A 19,969-nucleotide genomic window follows, 5' to 3' on the forward strand; every position below is an offset into this window, starting at 1 on the left:
TATTTCTCCTTTGGTTTTGGAGATCTTACTTAAAGTGGGAGGTTGGACGAAGGGACCTCCAGAGGTCCCTTCCAACAAACATTTCTATGATCTCTGTGAATTATTGATACTAGGAGCTAGTCCTTTTCCTGCTTGTTAAATAGGCTCCAGCAGATGAAGAGCTGAGGAAATCTGTCTTCTCATTTTAATTGCTATATGAGAGGTATCAATTACTTCTATATATCACCTTTGGAAAAAAGAAACAGAGCAGCCTATCTCAGCGAAGGCATGCCAGCATTTCATAGTTTTCTATTCTGCTTTTTCATATCCATGTCTGTATTAATATCTTGGAAACAGTACTTAAAAATTACTCAGGCTACCTTTAACATGCAGCTTTCAAACAATGTTTAAAGCCTTATGGCAAACACTTAGTTTTACACTGCACATTAGTGTTGCTAGGAGCTTATATAGTTTTGTCTAATTATTCCTGACATTTCACATATCCCGTTCTGTGTGTCTTTAGAGGAGACAGATGAAAAGCTTTTGCCTTTGCTTTGAGATTTCTACCAAATTGTGCTCCTTGTCAGGCAGTCCAGTATGATGCAAGGTACAAACAATAATTAAAAAAAAAAGGTTTAATTTTGTTTCAGGAGTTCATATGTCTTTTCCATACATCCAAATGTTGACTGAAGCCAGAGTTTGCAGTCTGTGAGATGCAACTTGGGATACCCTCTGGGGCCTTGCTTACTCATTTGTAATTTATCTTGGCATAAAGGATGTAGAAAACTGAAAGCCTGAATGCTTTTCCATTAAAATAAATAGAAAGACTCCTTCCTCTGACTTCGTTTATCGAAGAGTAAGGAGTCCTCTAGGCTAGCTGTACAGGTTGACTTGACAGGCAGGAGAATGAGATAGTGGCTGCCAGAAATACACTTGTACCCTCTCAAGACAAGTCTTTAAGGCAGATGGTGTGAATCACATCCTGGAAATGCTGATCTTTCTCTATTTTGACTACAAGTGGCTCCTCCACAGTTGCATTTAGAATACATGCCTGATTTTTAGATGGCTAAATTTGAGAGGTAAAACCCATTCTCACTGACACCAGTGGGACTTGGATTAGCCTCTGAGAGAGAGTTTTCACATGCAAGCTAATGAGGAATTAAGAATTTGAATGAGGAATTATGAATTTAAAGCTAGTCAGCTGCTTAGCTCTGTGTACATATGCTCTTATTTAGAAATTGGAGTGCCGTCTTCTGATTGAGCTGAATGAGGAACAACCAAAAATAGAAACTTCAGAAAAAAACCTGTTCTTTGCAGATAGGCCCTAGGAAGGCAGATCTGTATCATCATAGACTCCTGAGTTAGCAAAATGTGAGTTTTAAATTCTACCCAAGGGACAGCAGAAGCCCCCCCCCAAACACTCCGCTCTTCAGAAACTGCTTTAAATTATCAGTAGCCTTGGAGAAAATATCAGGCCTGCTTATTAAGAATAGACTGGACAAGACAGATGGAAATTCATCCATCAGTCTTCAGGTTGTTACTGCATTGGAAATGCCAATTTGGTTGTTCAGGCCTAAAGCCAAAACTTCAGCTCAAACTTTCTTCACAAATTGTTCATAGGAGTCTTCTCTGTCAAGCCAGATCTTGATTTCATTAGTTTGCACCCTGATTATGTCTGATGCTTTGACCAGAGAATAAAGCAAAGAGGCTTTCTCTACCTCTCTGCACTCCTGGAGCATGGGCCATAAGCAATTGCAATCCATATGCTTTCCTCAGCATCATCACTTAACAAGTGTCCCCTGGTCCACAAGCACACTCAAAGGTACTGGAAGACACCATGGGATTCACACGTCCTCTACAACCGCCTATTGATCTGGTCCATGCACAAGAGAGCTCCTGCTGCTTCTTGATGTAGGTGACATTTTTTTCTGCTTGTCCTTCACTTCTCTGGGAACCCTGAAGTTTCATGGCCCTGGCATTTCTCCCCATCCTGTGTGGTCCCCACCTTATTCTCTGCTGAGCACCGCCTATATGCATCTTTAATCCAGTAGGAACTGAATTGCTGTGGTTCTCTCCCCAAATGGCCCTTCACACCAACATAGCCCCAGCGAAATCCTTCCTGAGCTCTACCTGCTCTCCGCACCACAAGGATACTCTGAAAAATGAGTTCTTCCTTTCCTTAATGAACTTGTCTCTAAACAAACCCCATCACACTTTATCAGGCCCAAGCACCAGGTTTCCATTAGGACAAAGGGTACTGCTGATCACACAGGGGAGTTTTGTTGTTTAAGTCTGCTCACTGCTCAGCAGGGCCAACATTTTTTCCCTTGGAAAACCTCTGCAATAATTGAAGATGGGGAAAAATATAAACAAAGCATCTTCTCTGCAGAACATGAGCCTGCAGGTACCTCAGATCAGGCAGGCCCATTGCTTCATGTCAAAACCTATCACTGGGGAGTTATTTGGTTTTAATTCCCGTGTTCCTTATAGGAAATGAGCCCTTAGCAATTCAGACAATATAAATACCACATACAGAACTGTATTAAACCAATGTTATTAAGTAAGTATATTTACATGCTGAAAAGTCTAGAGATGTTGGGCTGAAGATTTCCTCTATGGCTTAAGTCTGTGCCTCTTTTCATCCCTTATCCGCACTAGGAGGATACACAATGGCATTATAACATTAATTAGTAACATTGACTGTAGGCATTGTGTTTTCTTTCCCTTGCTGCGCCCCTTCCCAAGCCATCCTTGTTTGTATACGATCTAATCCCAAATCCTGCCTCCCAGAGCACACGCGGTCCCTTAGCCTTCACTGTTCACCTCCCAGCTCACCTCCTGTGCTGGAGCAGCCTGAGATGCTCCCGTGACCTGCTGCTGCCATCTCAGCCACTACCTCCGGTGGCTTGGCCAGGGCTCGTGTCCAGCCACCCACAGTGCCTGTGCCCCAGCCAGTCCCTCACTGTCCTCACTTGTCCAGCTTTCGTCTCTCTGCTTTTGAATTAGAAGGCACCTATATGGAATATTTTGGCCCAGAAAAGAGATGGGGTTTTAAAAGGGGAAGTGATTTACTAGAAGACATCAGTGATTGAGCTTGCTTATTAATACAGGGCAGGATTTAAATGCTACTTATCATTAATCTTTAAAAATGTAGGTGTGGTTGTGGTCATATATTTTGTAGTTCTTATATTTTAATTCTTTATTTACTGCCTGTCTTTGGTGGTACCTGGCAGTCCCTGAGCAGAGTCAGGGACCATCTAGTCCAAAACAGAACAAAAGAACCCAGGCTGTGATTCAGGAAGGCAAAGCCTGCTGAGGTAATGCCAGTGTAAAGGCTTCTCATCGCTTAGTTTAGGATTAACTTGGGGAACTTCAATAATAACTTCATATTCTTCGCACTCATTTTCTGGTCTGGCCAAGGCACCTCCATGATTGGCTTCTCAGCTGAGGCTGCATGAAAGGCAGGGCTGGCGTGACCGGGACAAGTACCAGTCCTGGGGCACTGGGGAAGGGGCACAGGGACACTGAGATGTGGTCTCATGAAAACACAGTATTGGAAAGTTTGTATTCTAAGTGTTAGGTCATTTATGACAAATACATGTAGAGAGACTAGCTACAAAGGATCTAGTGAAAAAGCCATGTATGTTAACAAGGAGAATTTTACTATCTCTAGTCAATAATAGCTGGTTTTCAGTATCTCTATCACCTGTGCACTATTGCTATATATAGTATTACTATCACTATAGTAATCGATTGTGGTTTTGTAAGTGACTTCTTGGAAGGGACATTAATAACATCATAGTTATCTTATTTAAAGTACTCTCTCTAAAAGCACTGTCATGTTTATGTTTTGCAGCTGTATCCCTTTAGGCTGTCAGTCATTTCATACAGAGTGAATTTTACACACACAGACTAATTTTACTGATATGGTGGGAGAAACTCATCTGGGTTCCTCCAAACAGGGATCAATCACGTTTCATATTAGCTGATTATCGGTAATGGCATTGAGTGCTGTCTGGGAGGAGGAAAGGGGGAAGAGGATGATTAATTGTTCCTTAAAAGCAACTGGACAGCTTTAAGCTGTGCGATGGCAACGTCCATGTCTGCTTCTGCCAGAAAATATCTCCACCTTCTCAGCAGAGGACCACTGTGTAGCAGAATACTCTGAATTTCTGGTGGACAGACTGATTCCCACTCCTTGGCCACTGAACTTTTCACCATTTCATAAGAAATGGAATAACATCACTTGGAGAGAACACGGGGAACTTGCATTGCACGTGTGTATGTGCAGGGCAGGTTAGTTCCTTTACATCCTCAGTTTTACATTTCCTCTGAGCAATCATGGCACTGTGCAAATGACACGTCTTTGTGTCCTTGACAGCAATAAATCAATTTGACTTTGTTAAACCCTGAATTCGTCTGAGTGCTTTTCACTTTCAATATTTCCATGATCATAGCTGTGAAGGGCAAGAATCTGTGGCATGTTTTGTGAGACAGGTGGTTAGCTTATGGAAAATATGACTTAGCACATTTATGATAATATTAATATTTCAAACTATGGAAAGATGCTAAACTTCCAATACTCTTCCTTGTTATCTCAAAGAGGTTGTCTATTCCAAGTTCATATACAAAGCACTGAAATTCAAGCCTTTCACTTCAAAATTATTTTGCAAGATCTTGTAACTTTCTAGATCATCCTGTTCTTGTACAGTCAGCCAATCTTCTTCGACTTCACGGCTCCTTGGTAGCCAACCGATAGAGCTGAGTTTAACTGAAGATTATAGGTTTCCAAATACTTTGTACTGTATTCTGGCATGCTGGTGTTGCTTTAGGCTTCTGAGGAGCTCAGTGCTGCAGAGGTCATGTTATGGCAGCAGTCTTAATTAACTGCAATTTATATAGGCACTGATGCTGTTTGTAACGTCATATTGGGAAAAGTGGTACCCAGCAGCTGAGAAAGTGGAGATGGTCAGAATCGCACCAATCATCTGTGGCACGATTGTCAGCAAAATAAAATCTTGCTGTCACCAGGCAGCTCATATTCACGCTCACAGCATGAGATTTTGATGCCAGCTGTATTGTAGGCAAAATGAAGGCAAACTATCAGAAGGTGGGTCGAGGTTGCCTTACAACAGCGTAAACTGGGGTAGGACAATATATGAAATGGCTATTTTTGTGTCAGATCTGAAATTTTGTAAGAACCTGTCTCTGAGAAATTCCTAGCTGCATTACGGGGCCTCAGATTTAGGGATGTGACCTTTCTCTACACAGACTGAATGAGGCCGAGAATGAAATTACTATGAAGTTTGTATGAACTGAGCTACGAATTTGACCTTCAAGTTAGATTTTCCCTGTGCACACTGGTGAACCAAACAGCATGATGGAAAGACAAGTCGGAGGAACTCAGCACTAAGCGAGGCATGTGGAGGCACAGCTGTTTGTGTATTTGTATCTGTAGGCATCCGACTAACGCTCATACATGTACTCACCCTGACATAAATATCCAGAGCACAGTACGTTGCAATCAAGGATAAAATGGCCTGCAACCTGTTCTCCAGCGTGTTTGTGTAATGAAGATTGCGAGGGCTGCAGGGAGCCCCCGGCTCGGTCCTGGCCAGAGGACGGGCTGAGTGAACAGCACCGCCAGCGTGACCATGATGTTTTAACTCTCTCAGCGTCGGAAAGTGGATCTCCCCCCCGCTTGTCAGGGTGGCTTAACTGCCCTTCCCAGTGGACACTGCCAGCCTGGAGATTTTCTTCCCGGTTAGGAGCCTGGGAGAAAACTGATGTGAGAGGGGAGGTGCTGCCTCCCAAAAAGCCATGGTACTGTCAGCGGCCCATCAATATCTTCTCTCTGGAGGGGCAAGAGAGGCTCTGGCTCAGGGGGAGGTAGGGACTAAGACTCGTCTCCCTCAGTATATCCCAGCTCCCAGCCTTTATGCCCTCAAAATGGGAGAAATTTTTTTTTTCATTGCTGAAATTCCTGGCTGCACTCTTCTCTAACAAAAATTATACAGTGATGCAGTTTGCTACAGGTATGCAGCTTCCTATAGGCTCTTCCCATCCACTTCACAAATGCTTCTGTCATGTTGGCAATGCTCAAGATCGTCATTTTTGAAAACAATTATACTCTAACCTGAAATTCCAGTTATAAGAAACTGCATACTGTTAGTCGAATACTTTAGGCTGGGCTTATTGATATATTTTCAATTGGTAAGGCACCTTCTTAAGCCAAATTGATGTACACCTGTTTTAAACTCATTTAAGAATCTCCAGGATGAGTTTTGCCATGGTGTAACTAGCTCATTTGAAAATGCACCCTTTTGCCTAACCACTGCAAACCTGGGCCTGAATCAATCTGACCTGGAATCAATGAAAGACCGCAAGCTGGCAGTTTTACAAAGCTATTTTTACAGAAATCCTTCCAGGATCACACTTCAGAGGTAAGCTTTCCTGGTGTCAATCTTGGCACATGCAAATGAGAAACAATAATTAGTGACGATCTTCAAACCATGCTTCCTCCCACAAGCAGTGATATAATTATCATTCACAGATGATTACTCATTTTTCTCTACTTTCAATAAAAAAATTAGTAAATCTTAGGCAATGCAAGCTCATAAGATGCTGAGCTGCAATCTGATACAAACAAGGATTCAATGCAGATTTCATCCTGTCTTTAGCCAGACATAAATAAAATTCTCTGTGATGGTAAAATACCCAGATTTCTTGTAAACAACTAGAGTAGATGCCTACTCTAGTTGTAATAATTTGTAATAAATAATACTCTAAATTTATAATAATTTGCTTTAAAGAGACTATTGAATTAAAAATAACTTTAAAACTCATCATCACTTCTCATAACACTTTAGACTTTTAACACTGTACATTTAAAAAGTCCCCTTTGTTTTATACTACACAAAATACTCATTTAAGGTTCATCTCATTCCTTATAGTTCACTTCACTTTCCCCTTTTCATGCCCTACCTTAAATCCTGAGATGTTTAACCTATGAACATTGGAGGCTGTATTTTCCCATACCGTGGAGCCAAGAGACACGGGTAGCTGGATCTTGCAACCTTTTTGGGGCAGAATTTATAGTAATCAGTTGTACAGCCCTACACTATCAAAACATGTAAAAGCTGCCTTTTCCACCGAGTTGTGGCAGGAAGACCTTCTCCCTGTGCCTCCTCTTTCTCCGGAGATGAGTTACGGAGATAGATAGAAATCTTCCACTGTAAATCTGTGCCTGACAGTGCAGAAAAGAAAAACATGTCCATTTGTTTTGCAGACTGTATTTGTTTAAGTGCTGAAATGAGATAGATTGGGTACCAGAAACGTCATGCTACATTAGCAAAGTTGTGGCAGGAAGACCTTCTCCCTGTGCCTCCTCTTTCTCCGGAGATGAGTTACGGAGATAGATAGAAATCTTCCACTGTAAATCTGTGCCTGACAGTGCAGAAAAGAAAAACATGTCCATTTGTTTTGCAGACTGTATTTGTTTAAGTGCTGAAATGAGATAGATTGGGTACCAGAAACGTCATGCTACATTAGCAGGGAGTGCTGAATGGGTTAATTCACCCAGCGAAGAAACAAGGTAAATTCTCCACCATGGAGTTCCCAGTCCCTGCAGCTAGACAGCCTTGTTATGTGAGTTAACCTGATTAAAGCTAGCTGACATGCTCTTCCCTGATACTTGGGACATCTACTTTAACAGAGGCATGCAAGCTGCTTTGCTGCACAGCAGCATTTGGCTGCTCCAGAGCTGTGCTTATCAGCAGATCTCATCTCAGTGCAAAGAAGGGGCTCTTGATCGCTGGTGACTTCCTAATTTAGTAGATAGCCAGACCCAGGACATGTAACCTACACACTTAACCTCTCATCTGGGAAGAAAAATACAGTCTGTACATGTTGCTGACCCTTGCAACCTTCACGCTTAGCAGTTACTCTCACACAGAGAGGTTGTTCTCTGATTAATTTTTTGTTTTTTAAGAGAACTTATGGTTAAGAACTTCATATTTCTAAATGTTTTTCACCACTAAAGGAGACCTTTTCTCTGCATTTTCTGTTTTACCTGTCTTTGTGCATGCATCTTTACAAGATGCCGTTCTACCAACATTGCTTCTCCTGTGTTTTTAACTAAATTTTCAAAGCTTTTGATTTTTTTTAAGCTATGTTGTTTCATAAGATTGACCATGGCACTGATCCCTGCTATGGATTTTTAAAGATGACAAACACAAAACCTGCTTCAGGAAAACGTATAAACATTAGAGATCTGGTGACAGACCGAAATCTCTGGTTATGGAATAGGCGGCTGTCCCAAGGGAAGACATTTGCCCCAGGTTTTGTGCTGCTGCAGTACCTACTGCTTTTTTTGGCCTGGTTGTTTTGCTCTGTGTTTCTCTTTTGTTTTACTGAATGATTCAGCAAGGCGCACGCACAGGCACAAAACAAAAGAGCGCAGATGCTGAGTATTGGTGGATCCGTGGGGCCCTACATAATCCTTCCGCCTGCTGCTCAAACTTCCATTCAGACTATTTATTCATTGACTGTATGACTAAGACCTGCAATCAGATAAAATACAGGTGGGAGGACAGCTTGGATAATGAGATACCGTATCAGAAATTGGCAGCTAAGCTCTGCGATCGCTCTGTGTAATTCGTAAGGGGGGAGGGCAGAGGAGCATGCCATTTCCAGCACTTATTAGCCCTCCTTAGAAGAACAACGCTTGGGATGAAGCTTGACTATGGGTGGCCCAGGGGCAGGTATTTGTGAAGCTGGTTAGTAAGGTTTAACTGTAAAGTGAAGCCCCTCAACGTTTGCTCTCCAGACGGCACATGAATGGTCCCCTGAGCAGGAGTCTGCCTGCAGTCACATCGCTCGGTCAGCCAGGCAGCAGCTAAGATGCAGATCCATCCATAACAAGTCCCAGCGACATTTTCCAAAGCAAAATAAACTACAGTCACATTTGCGTTAAAAAAAAAAAGCAGTTAATTCTAACTGTAGAGGCCATGCTGTCATGATACTGGAATACCGGTGCTGAAGAGACCCGCATTTCTTAGCTGGGAATAGCATAGACAGCATCTTGGTGGTTAAAGGAAATAGAGAATGACACAACAAGGTGCTGGAGGACTTGGGGGGAGAGGAGTTTGCTCTATTATCTTCTGAAAAAAGTTCTCTTGCTTTAAAAAATAGATCCAGGGACAAAATGTTTCAGTGTCCCCTTGGTCACTAACAGTTTAATCTCTCTAAGCAAGAAATGCTTGTCTCCTCTTTTGAATGGGCTTACGAAAAGAAAATCCATTATTCAAAACTCATTTTGATTAATGTTTACTCTTTTTTTTAAATTCTTGACTTCCCCAGAGGTTGCGGTTATGTGGAGAATGGAAGAACTATCCATAGAGCTTCAGGAATGGTAACTTTTAAAATAATACAAGCTATTTTGAAGCTTAGTATCCTTTGAACTAATATAATGTTTTGTTTGTTTTGTAACTAGAAACAAAACTGCCTCATTGCGATTCTCCTCCCATGGTCCTTTTGGAATAGAAGTCATGCAGAACTTGTAAAATTGTTGTAAATAAAGACAATTTTGCTGGAGAAAAATCCTATGTGGGAAAAGTATTTTTAAAAAAATCCTTAATTAGAAAGACTCATAGCACAGGCCAGGTTGGAAGGGCCCTTGAAAGGTCATCCAGTCCAACTTTTCGTGGGAAAGGGAGCCTAGATGAGAATCCGTTTAATTTACCAACTATTAAAGCACCTCACTGGAACATCTTAAAAATTCCCCTGAAGAATAAGAGGACTATATCTAATGTAACTAGAAAAAGTTGCTGAAGGAACAGTTGGGTTTTCTCCCCAGCTGGCAATCCTCATTTTTACTCTCTTTCAGTTGAAGATCCCGACACAGTTTGCAAGCCTAACACTTCACATACTGCACACAGGCCCTGCAGGAGGCACGGTCCAATTCCTCACTTCTTAACGCCTTGGGGGGGGAAATGCAGGTTGCAAGCGGGCGACTGTGTAAAGACAACGGGATTGACTCATCCTGCAGCCCCTGATGCCCGAATGCTGAGCCGGCATTAGAAATTCAGGAGCATTGTAACCTGCCGATGAACTGGGCTTATCTCTAGGCACACGCCTGAAATCCTACTTTATCTTCATTGTTTTATGGCCTAAAGGGAACGTAAATATGTTTCTAAGACTGCACCTCGTAGGGAAGACTCATTCCCTATGGTGAACAACTACTGCCCAGCCAGCTTTCCTGTGTCACCTGTGGTTTTAAAGACCTCTGTTGTCATCAGTTGGACCTTCAATCTTCTCTTTCCCACCTGAAGAGTCTGAGCCTGTGCACTCATTCCTCATATTGATGAACTGTGCTGTTATTCCTCATACAGGGGAAAAAGCCTATTATACAGGTGCTACATTATTAAAGATGCTTAGGTCACTTAACTCCTACCGAAAAGAAACCCTGGGCCATAAAATCCCTAACTCTCATAGAAAGACAGTGAAACATTAGCTCCTGGGTGCATAAATCCTTTCTGAATACGCGTATGAGGCTCCTAAATTAATTAGCTACTTTAGGTTTTCTTTCTGAGGAGTGTTTTCAGGCTTGGAGCCCTGCAGTATAGCACAGCATGAGTGGCAGGGTCAGAAAACTACTGGCAGGAACCTATTACGCCATGGTCTGTTTAGTTTTGTTACTTTACATTTAAACCACTAACTAGAAGAGGAAGCATCTGCTTTTCAAGGTCTCCCAAACACGTCAAGAAAAGCTGTAAGAAAAATCTGCACTGAATTCTCACCTGCGAATGCATTTTCCATCTCAATTTCTCATCTTGCTGCTTAGAGACATGTCAAAGACACACAAATATTTACCGATGAATATCATTTTTTCAGCTCTGGGGAAATGGTGCTATTTGTATTTATACTGAGACCATCACTTTACACGAGCTAAATGTCACTGTACATGCATTGTTTTTCAAGTCAATATTTGTTTCTTGCTGCTATTCTGCATCAGGAGACTGATGTCGATGGGGTTTATTTAATCTCCACATGACTTCCTTCTGTACACAACTGCTCTGCAATTCATAAAGGCCCCAAATGAACAAATTTGACAGACTAAAACTTAATAGTGTATTAAGGACCTTGAAGCTTGATCCGAGACCCTTTGAAATCAACGGAAATTTTTCCACTGTGAGCAAAAGATCTCAGATTAAGCCTTAGTGAATATATGCCCAATTTCTTGCTGATAAAATAAAGCAGATGACTTGTACAATGGCTCTAGACTTGCTTTGAAAGGAAAATTTTGTATGACTGAACAAATAGTTTTATTGTAGCAGAAGGTGCTGCGGGTCCTTATGCCTGTTGAAAAAATGTCTCATGTTGGTGAAAAGCACTGGGCTGGTGGCATGAGACTGCTGCTGGGGACTGCGAGCGTGGGAGTTCCATCTGGCCAGTGTGCTTGCTGCAAGCACAGGAGAAATGAATTACTGACAGCCCACGTGGTGTACAACACCCTAAAGGTCAAGGACAGACTCCCGTTTAGCATGAGAAAACACTTCTTGCACAAGTCCTGGGTGCAAATCCCCCTGATGAAGAGACATTCAGGTATTAGACTGGCTGAGCTCTGACCTCCACGGTGGCCTGATGCACCCTCAGCGTGCCACGTGGGAAGAGGGTCCAAGGATGCTTCAGTACATTTAAGGTAGCGTGAGTTTGTATTTGAACTGGACTCGTGCTACCATTGCAGTCTTAAGGCAAACGCTCGTGGGGCTTGGGCCCGGTGCCCTGATTTGAACAAAAATCCCAAGCTAAACCCTGTCAATAGCTCCCGAAAAATCACATGAAAAAGAGAATTACTGCTTTTATTTCTGGAACTTTGCTGTTGGTAGTGGAAGCCATGGGAACCGATAGATCAATGCCAGACACTCGCAGAGCTGACAGCACATACGGACAATTTTTTGGTTGCCCATATAATATGGCCACTGTTTTGATACTGCAGTTACATTCTTTGTGGCCTTAGCAATAACTAGTTCTAGCTGTAGCTTTCATATGAAGGCATATTTTTTCTCTGAGACCCTTACTGTACCTACAACCAAGCTAAACTGTTTATTCTTGTCCATTGCCTGGGATAACTAAACCATATCTCTGCTCTTGCAGTCTTTCAGTTGCACCTAAGCTCACATAACTGGCACTGTACCTACACGTCTGGAGCAATTACCATGTAAATACAAGATAAGGAAAATATATCATTATGAAAACAACTGAATATCAAGCATTTCAGACATGTCATTATATGAATTAGTGGTAATTAGCCTTCAAAACCCATAAGCACAATATAATTAACCCACAAATACAACATAAAGTAATCACAAAAGTTCATCCACTATAAAGATTGAGCTGCCTTTTAACAGGTGTAATAAAATATGATGAATCAAACTCTGCTGGAAGTAATGTATATTAGGATAGCAGGAGTTGGTGTGTATGTTGGAGAAAGAGAAAGGACAGTATTTGCCTCTAATTCTCAGCAGAATGCCACTGGAAGTCATTTGTTTTTCAGCTATATACTATATACACCATATTTCTATTTTCCCTTTTTGTAGTAAATTGGTTATACTGAATACAGAAGACTGTGGTTCACGCTAATAACATCCTATGACGACTAGCACATCATATCCTTTTATTAACCAGAAAAATGCTTTTGTCCTGCCCTTGGTTGGGTTTTGTTGCAGCAGCTAATACTCATAACAAATAAGAGATATTAATATCGTGCTGACAAGGGAAGGGTCACAAAAACCCCACCTCAAAATCAACCAGAATCCCCCCCACTGCTCCCCCCAGGTGCCTGTCTCAGTGGTAGAAGACTGATTTTAAAGGCATGATACATTTCACACCTACTGTGTGCATTTCAAATAAATTTTTTCTCAGTAAGAACAATATTAATTTCTGGAATAAACCAGAGCACTCTAATCATCAGCACAAGCAAATCCTTGATTTACTCTGCCTCAGAAAATGAAGGAGACAATGAGGGGGTAGAAGATGGAGAGTGTCTGTCTCTTCTGCTTTACCAGACATCTACTTCAGGAAGCTTGGCTAGATACAGACCTGGGTAGAACTTACTGTGGGATCAGAGGTGAATATAACAAAGCAAATGTTTTAAAATTCATCAGTTCTATAAAATTCAAACAGCATATATTCTCTAATTCATACAGGGACTAAAAATGTGCACGTGTTTATGTATGTGTGTGTGCATACATAATCACCATGAAATTGTATAACCAGTATGCTATTCCTTAAATACATATTGAAAGTCTCAGGATTTTTGATCTTTAATCATGAACGCCACAACTGTGCTGACTCACCTGCCCCTGAGATGACAAAAGGAAAGGAGCCCACGTTGCGTGACCCCTGTTTGCCCCTGCAAGGGCTGAACAATGCTTATGCGGCGTTTGAGGCTTCCTCATCCCACGTGGGAAGACTTGCTATCTCCCTTTCCAGATCCCATCAGCTTTGCAGCTGATACCCAGCCCAGCATCGCTTGCTGTGAGAGATGATGGGCAGTATCCACCCAGACAACACTACTGATCCTTTTCGGACAGGCTGCCGGGCCTGACACCCCTCCTGCTCTGTTAAACTTGGACATTGCTCACTAGGCAACACTTCTTCTCTATCTCCAAAGCAAGTGCATACCGACCTGAGTGACATTAACTGGACAGAAAGTTAGTTTCTGAATGGGATGGTCCTGAAAACCTGCCAGACTGAGTAAATTTTTCTCTGTCAAAATTTGTGCAAGGTAAATATTCTTTGTTCACATAGTGGAGTCTCTGGGACATTATACCAATGTTACAGAGCAGAACTTGGGGTAAGAAAAGGAGCTGCTGTGATTCTGTGTCACTGCTACACAAGTTTATGTCTGGGCTGACATGGTACCACTCATGATGAGGAATTTAGAATTCAGAAATCAATAGATACAAAGGAATAGTTTAGGAAATAAACAGAAATATCTGTCTCCACGCAGAAATCCTCTTTGATGACAGTTTTAAGTAGAGGTATAGAAGAACTGGATCCCCAGAATGTATGTGTGAGTTCATTTCCTAAATTAATAATCAGACAGGTAGTGCAAGGTGAGAGAAATCTTTGCAGAAAATACAGGGCCTGGTAGCTAAAAGGTGATTTCCCCTCATACCTGTTTACCTGCCTCTGCTACCTTTAGAAGTGCATGGTCTGCATTTGGTCTCTTCAGACAAAGAGAGGGCTTGAGATGGCTCGGGCTAGGCATGCTTTCTGGTAGCTGGTGAAGAACATGGCAGGCTGTCTGTCAGTCTGGGCATCAACATCTTCAGGCTAGGGTAATAGAGGAGTCTTGCAGCGTCTGGCACTCCAATATCATTTCCTAGGATGTCCAAACCACCACTAAGTTGTGTATGCAGGTTTGGGAGGCAGTAGAGAAAAATGTCTTCTGGTGCCTAGCAAGGAGCAGAAGAGCTTCTCAACACTCACAGCATCACTGAGGTGAATGACTGCTCTGAGGATCCTGACTGAGCGTAAAACAGTGCCAGTGTTTCTTTTTATAGATAGACAAGCTGAGGGGCAGAGACGTGACGTGTCTTCTCCAGTCACACAAAGAGGTCCTGGAAGAGCTGGGGTTGAAGGCCAGGTTTTCTTCATCCATTGCTCCACCTGCTCTTCACAATCATGTACACCCAGGAAGTCTGGCCAGTGAGAGCTATAGCTTCAAGTATGCAATGTACAATTTTGATCTGAATATTAAAGCCACTGGACTCAAGATGGAGCAAGCTTTATCGATGGGCATATAGAATAGTTCCTACCATTGCTATCTGGTGGGAATCCTCCTACCAATCTTTAGCAAGCTCTGTTTTAAGCTGCTAGTCTAAACTTGCTGCATAGGCTCCTTCTATAGTCAAAGACAAGATGGAGATATCCCTGGAGGGCAATTTGTCCTTCCTGCCTTAAACCCCTTTTCAGGATTAGCTGAGCCACCTGCTTGAGATGCCTATCATTCTCTATTGCTTGCAGGTAAATAGATGAGCATTTCAAACAGGACTCTCTTAACTTTAAGATGGCAAATGTGTGATGAGATGAATTCCAGCTTCTTGGTGTGCCCAGAGGAGGTTTGGTCTGCCTGACAAATGGTTGGTGAATACGACACTATGGTAAAGCATGAGCATCCCACTTCAGTCATGTGGAGTGACACACCACTGAAACCATAGCAAGCCAACACTTGCAGAGATTCATACTCCCTTTGTGTTTAGCTCAGTATCTTTCCAGTCAGCCTCACTTCTTCTTAACCTCTTGGACCTTGCTATTGCACCTCTTGAAATGAATGGGGTGTTTAGACTTGCTCTCCCACCAGACACCCTGAATAGAAATTACTTGAAGAATCCTGAAATGAGGTGTCTGTATCCGCACATGCTTAGCCCTCTTGGACTGCCCTACGGCAGAGACCTCCAAGAACATACGCAGAAAAATCCCATGTGAGCAGGCAATACATTGCTCATAACTACAAAGCACTTTGAGCTGAATGATCTCTTTTATTTCAGCTTGACTTGTTTCTTCCTCTGCTGCTCTAGGAAGGATAGAGCCCAGCAGTTCGAAGTTGCTGCCTTCAGTCACTTCTGAGCTGGGCAAATGCTTGCACCACGCAAGAGAAATAAAACTTTTTCCCTGCTAGCAAAACCGAAGGAGCTGACATTCTTGCTCAGACTTGTAAAAAGTCACATGGAGGCTGAAGCATGGGAATTTTCAGCCCAGAGGGGAAATATGAGTAGCTGCAGAGGGTGAGAACTGAGAGACAGGAAATCAGACTTGTCCACAGCAATGATCTTCTTAATTAATCAGATGTCGACTCTTGCCCTGTAAAGGCACCACCACTTTGGACAACACAGCACAGAAATGCTAGAGATTCACCCAGAAAGTGGAAAAATGAAACTATGGCCACATGCCAGAACCGCCACCTCCATCACCAAATCCCAGTACTGAAGCACACAGTGAAAGATTTGTAATGGAAGCATCCAAGAGGGGCCATCTTTTAGCATCATTTTAGCATTGCTTTGCTTTTCCCTTCATTTTTTTTTTTACCACAAACATTACATGTCCATTTCTCTGCTCTGTGTAGAAGCAGACTGCATTTATGAAATACAGCCTTAAAATGCTGCTTGTGGGTACTGCTGTGCTGTGACATTACAAGCAAGAGCTCTATGAAACTTTGACTTACAAAAGAGAGCTTTTTGTTTTGTTTTAGAGCTATCACTTTTGCCAACTTTGTTACTGAAGACCAGTGGCACACAAGGAAACATGTCTATAGTTATGGAACACAAAACATCTTTCCTCTCTCAGTTCTCAGTAGAGATTAATTAAACTTTCAGATATCCTCAGACGTGTTGGTTTCATATATTCACACCCATTAACTGCCAGAGTGTACTTAGTTCCTTACATAATGTATCATGGGAGTGCATTATTCTGACCACTACTACAAATGTGAAAAGTTAATTTGCAAAACTATGTAGTTTTCAAGGTGTGGTAGCTCCATAAACTCACTACCAATACTTAGCATGCTCCAAATTGGTATACCAATCATTGACAACCTGATCTTGACTCCAGATAGCAAATAAAGTCTTCATCCCTTTCCCAGCTTAAGCTCTCTAATATATCATTCTCAGTTTACACTTACACACCATCCCTAACAGTACCAGCAGAAATCAAGACACTACCATGTTCTGTACTGGCAACCAATAACCAAATCTGGAAGTGAGCAAATACACTTCCTATAGCAGCTAATGTTGAACCTTACCACAGCAAAAATGCTCTTCTTGTTCTAGAGCATGGGACACTGTTGAGTTTTCTAGCCGCTGCCTTCATAGTCCTGTCAGCCCCAGCGCTGTGCCCATGCTGCAATGCTCAATGCTGTATTTTGCACTGCTGGGGTATGGCCAAAATCACAGCCTGCAAATGCAATGAGTGCAGAGAAGGTTGTCGTGACAGCTGTCCACTGCAGTGGGGGGCTAAATCCTTTGTCCAAAACCAAAGGCAACCCCCTTACAGGGGCTGCAAAAGGCAGAGATGAGGCATCTACACTCAGTTTGTGGGTATTCCACTAATTGCTCTCCATTTACTGTTACCATCCTTTTTTTCCACACTTCTGTGTTCACTCTGTCCCCTTTCATGGTTAGGTCGCAGAGTGGACAACAAATATTTCAAATTATGCCTGTCATCTAAGGCTAGCTACAGGACATGCTCTCATGACAATGATTGTAAGTCACAGCTTATGCAAAATAAGTATTTTAAAGTATTTCATATGTTAATTATGGTCATCAATTAATTTAAGTGAAAAAACAGCTACCAGAGGTTTAGCAGCATGCTTTGGATTGATTGAAAGGCATGAGTAGGATCCCTGCTTTCCAGCTGACTAGCTATGGGGCATGTCTTGGTGAGCAGAGCTCTCATTTACCTACTGTTGGGATATGATGCTTTTAACCTGGCCCAGGTGAGAGCAGCCACCACGCAAGTAAATGTGCTACAGAATGCATTCCATACCACTGTACTGATCACTAGGCTGGGACACTGTAAAAGTTCATTGGAAATACTTTATACGAGATTTTTTTGTCTCTTTGATGGGCACCAGTAGTGCTAGGCGTACAATACATTAATTATAATATCCCTAGCTATATGTACTCCTATTTCCCTCATCTGTACCCTTAGACCAAAGTGTGCTCATGTCTAGCATTATTGCAACCCATTACCTTCTTATTGTGGAGCCGAGGTGGGATATCAGAGATGGTGGTGGATGCTCAGGGCGCTACTTGGTGCCATGCAGATGCAGGGAGGCTGTGCTGGGCTGAGAGCACACAGGCTACATCCAGGGTGGGAGAGATAGGGGCAGCTGAGGTAGTATTTGGGGCAGCAATGCCAAGACATTTCTTCTGGTAACCCCCCTTCTACCTGCTCACACTCCAGACCTGTGAGAATCCCAGCTGGCCTTCGCAGGAGTGCTCTACCCCTGCTGGGGATCAGGGGGCCTGGGCTGGGAATCGCTATTTTATCAGAGGAAAGAGATTGTCTGAACAACCTGGGCAGAAATGGGAGAAACCAACGTATTTTTCAAATGGTCTTGCTCAAATGGACCATCCCATCAGCACATCTGCCCCAGAGCTCAGGGCACTCAGTCTGCCCTGTCACGCTGAGGACTCCCCCAGCGGGTCCAAGGTACAGCCACCTTCTGCCTGGAGCTTGTTCTGGCCCTGCACCACCCAAACACACTGAGGAAGGAGATGGGAGGTTTGGAGGCAGACTCCGATTGCTATGTAGTGGCTGTCCCCCATTCTCCCTTGTCTCCAGCTGCAGCATCCTTGGTGGCACTGGGTAATGTCTCAGCTGCTCTCTTTCCCAATACACCTTGCAATCTCCTGAAAAAATAATTTCACGTGATCCTTCACACGGCATGACATGCTTGCAGGTGACTAACCTGTATTTTACACTTGGAGAAGGAGGTTGGACTAGGTCACCTCCGGAGGCCCAACCTACATGCTGCATGACTCTATAAGAAACAGCCACTGTTGCATACATAACAAGAAAACACATGAGTGAACCAGTCATCTCAACCTATCCTAGTTTAAAAAGGAAATCCTTGTCTACCTAGGAAAATTTTTTAATAAAAACTGAACAACTTAAAATTGATGAACAGCAGCATCAGTACCACACCTCATTTGGGCAGGCAGCTAACATAACAGTGGCTTTTCTTAGATAAGCTTAAGGTAGGTCTGTTCCCTTCATCCCAACACCCCTGTTTTGCCACAGCCATGTGCCCCAAGCTGAGGCACGTGAGTCCATTTGACCAAAGGCTGGGAGGCATGGACTGGACCCTGTGATACCCCAGCCCCTGCGAGAAGCGAAGTCCCACCATCCCGTGGGCTCGGGGGGGACACCAGTGAGTCACTGCTCTCCCGCTAAACACTATCACGGGGCACAGGCAGCACAGTAGGCTGCTGGGGTAGTGAATCATATCCCTCATAAACCACAAAATGTGACAGGAGGTGTGTCTGGAGAAATCCCTGGAGAGATGCACCAACCTGCCGTGCAGCCGAAGCACTCCCAAAGCTCGTGCCCCAGAAGGGGTTGCAGCTGTGGGCTGCCAGAGGCTGGTGTTGCCCTCCTGCTTGCCCACTCTTTGCAGGAATGGCCAGGCCATGGGGTCCCACCTGGCTCTCCCCACAGTGGTGAGGGAGCTGCTTCACTTGGGACCATGCTGGAGGGCAAGAAGCAGCTGAATGCTCTGGAGGCATTGCACCACTCGAGGTGCTGGTGACACAGGGACTCCTCAGCTGGGCGAGAATCTCTCAGGGCACCGGAGGGTTGTAAAAGGGAGGCTGAAACAGCTTGGATGGCTGCAGGTTGCTGCAGCAAATTAAATATGATGAAACACAGTAGACAGTTTTATATGCTCTATTAACTGTATTGGACCTTCATATCAGAGTAATTTATTGCTGGATTCTACACAGCACAGATGAAGGGCCAAACCCTCTCCAGTTCAGGTCCTTTCCAGAGGCCTTGGCGTAGAAGATACATCCAATAAGAGTTAGCGGGAGCTGGAAATGTATTCTGGAGGCTGTCCTAGCAATGTTAGAGGAGCAGCTGGAGCCCTTACTCCTAGCTGTCTTTTGTCACGTTGGCACTGCTTGCACCCTTGGTAGGAAATACTAATCCAAAACAGTGTTGAGGTTTCATGGAGACTGTCCAGCAAGTCTTCCTCTTAATGACCATGTGAAAGGTTCTCCATATTTCAGATCAGTTTGATTTGCTTCTCACCTAGCAATCTGCTGGAGCAGCGCTGGTTGTGGAGAAGATGATCTCCCGCATACTCACGCTGGTGGAGTCGCTGCCTGCTTCATCCATTGCTGAACAGTGGCAAACACACCCCTGTGCTGATGGCCTGCAGGAGGAAAATGAGGCAATTCAGAGGTTATTGGTATGTGTCCCA

Source organism: Pygoscelis adeliae, unplaced genomic scaffold, assembly GCF_000699105.1.
Source record: "Pygoscelis adeliae isolate BGI_AS28 unplaced genomic scaffold, ASM69910v1 Scaffold57, whole genome shotgun sequence".
NCBI lineage: Eukaryota > Metazoa > Chordata > Aves > Sphenisciformes > Spheniscidae > Pygoscelis > Pygoscelis adeliae.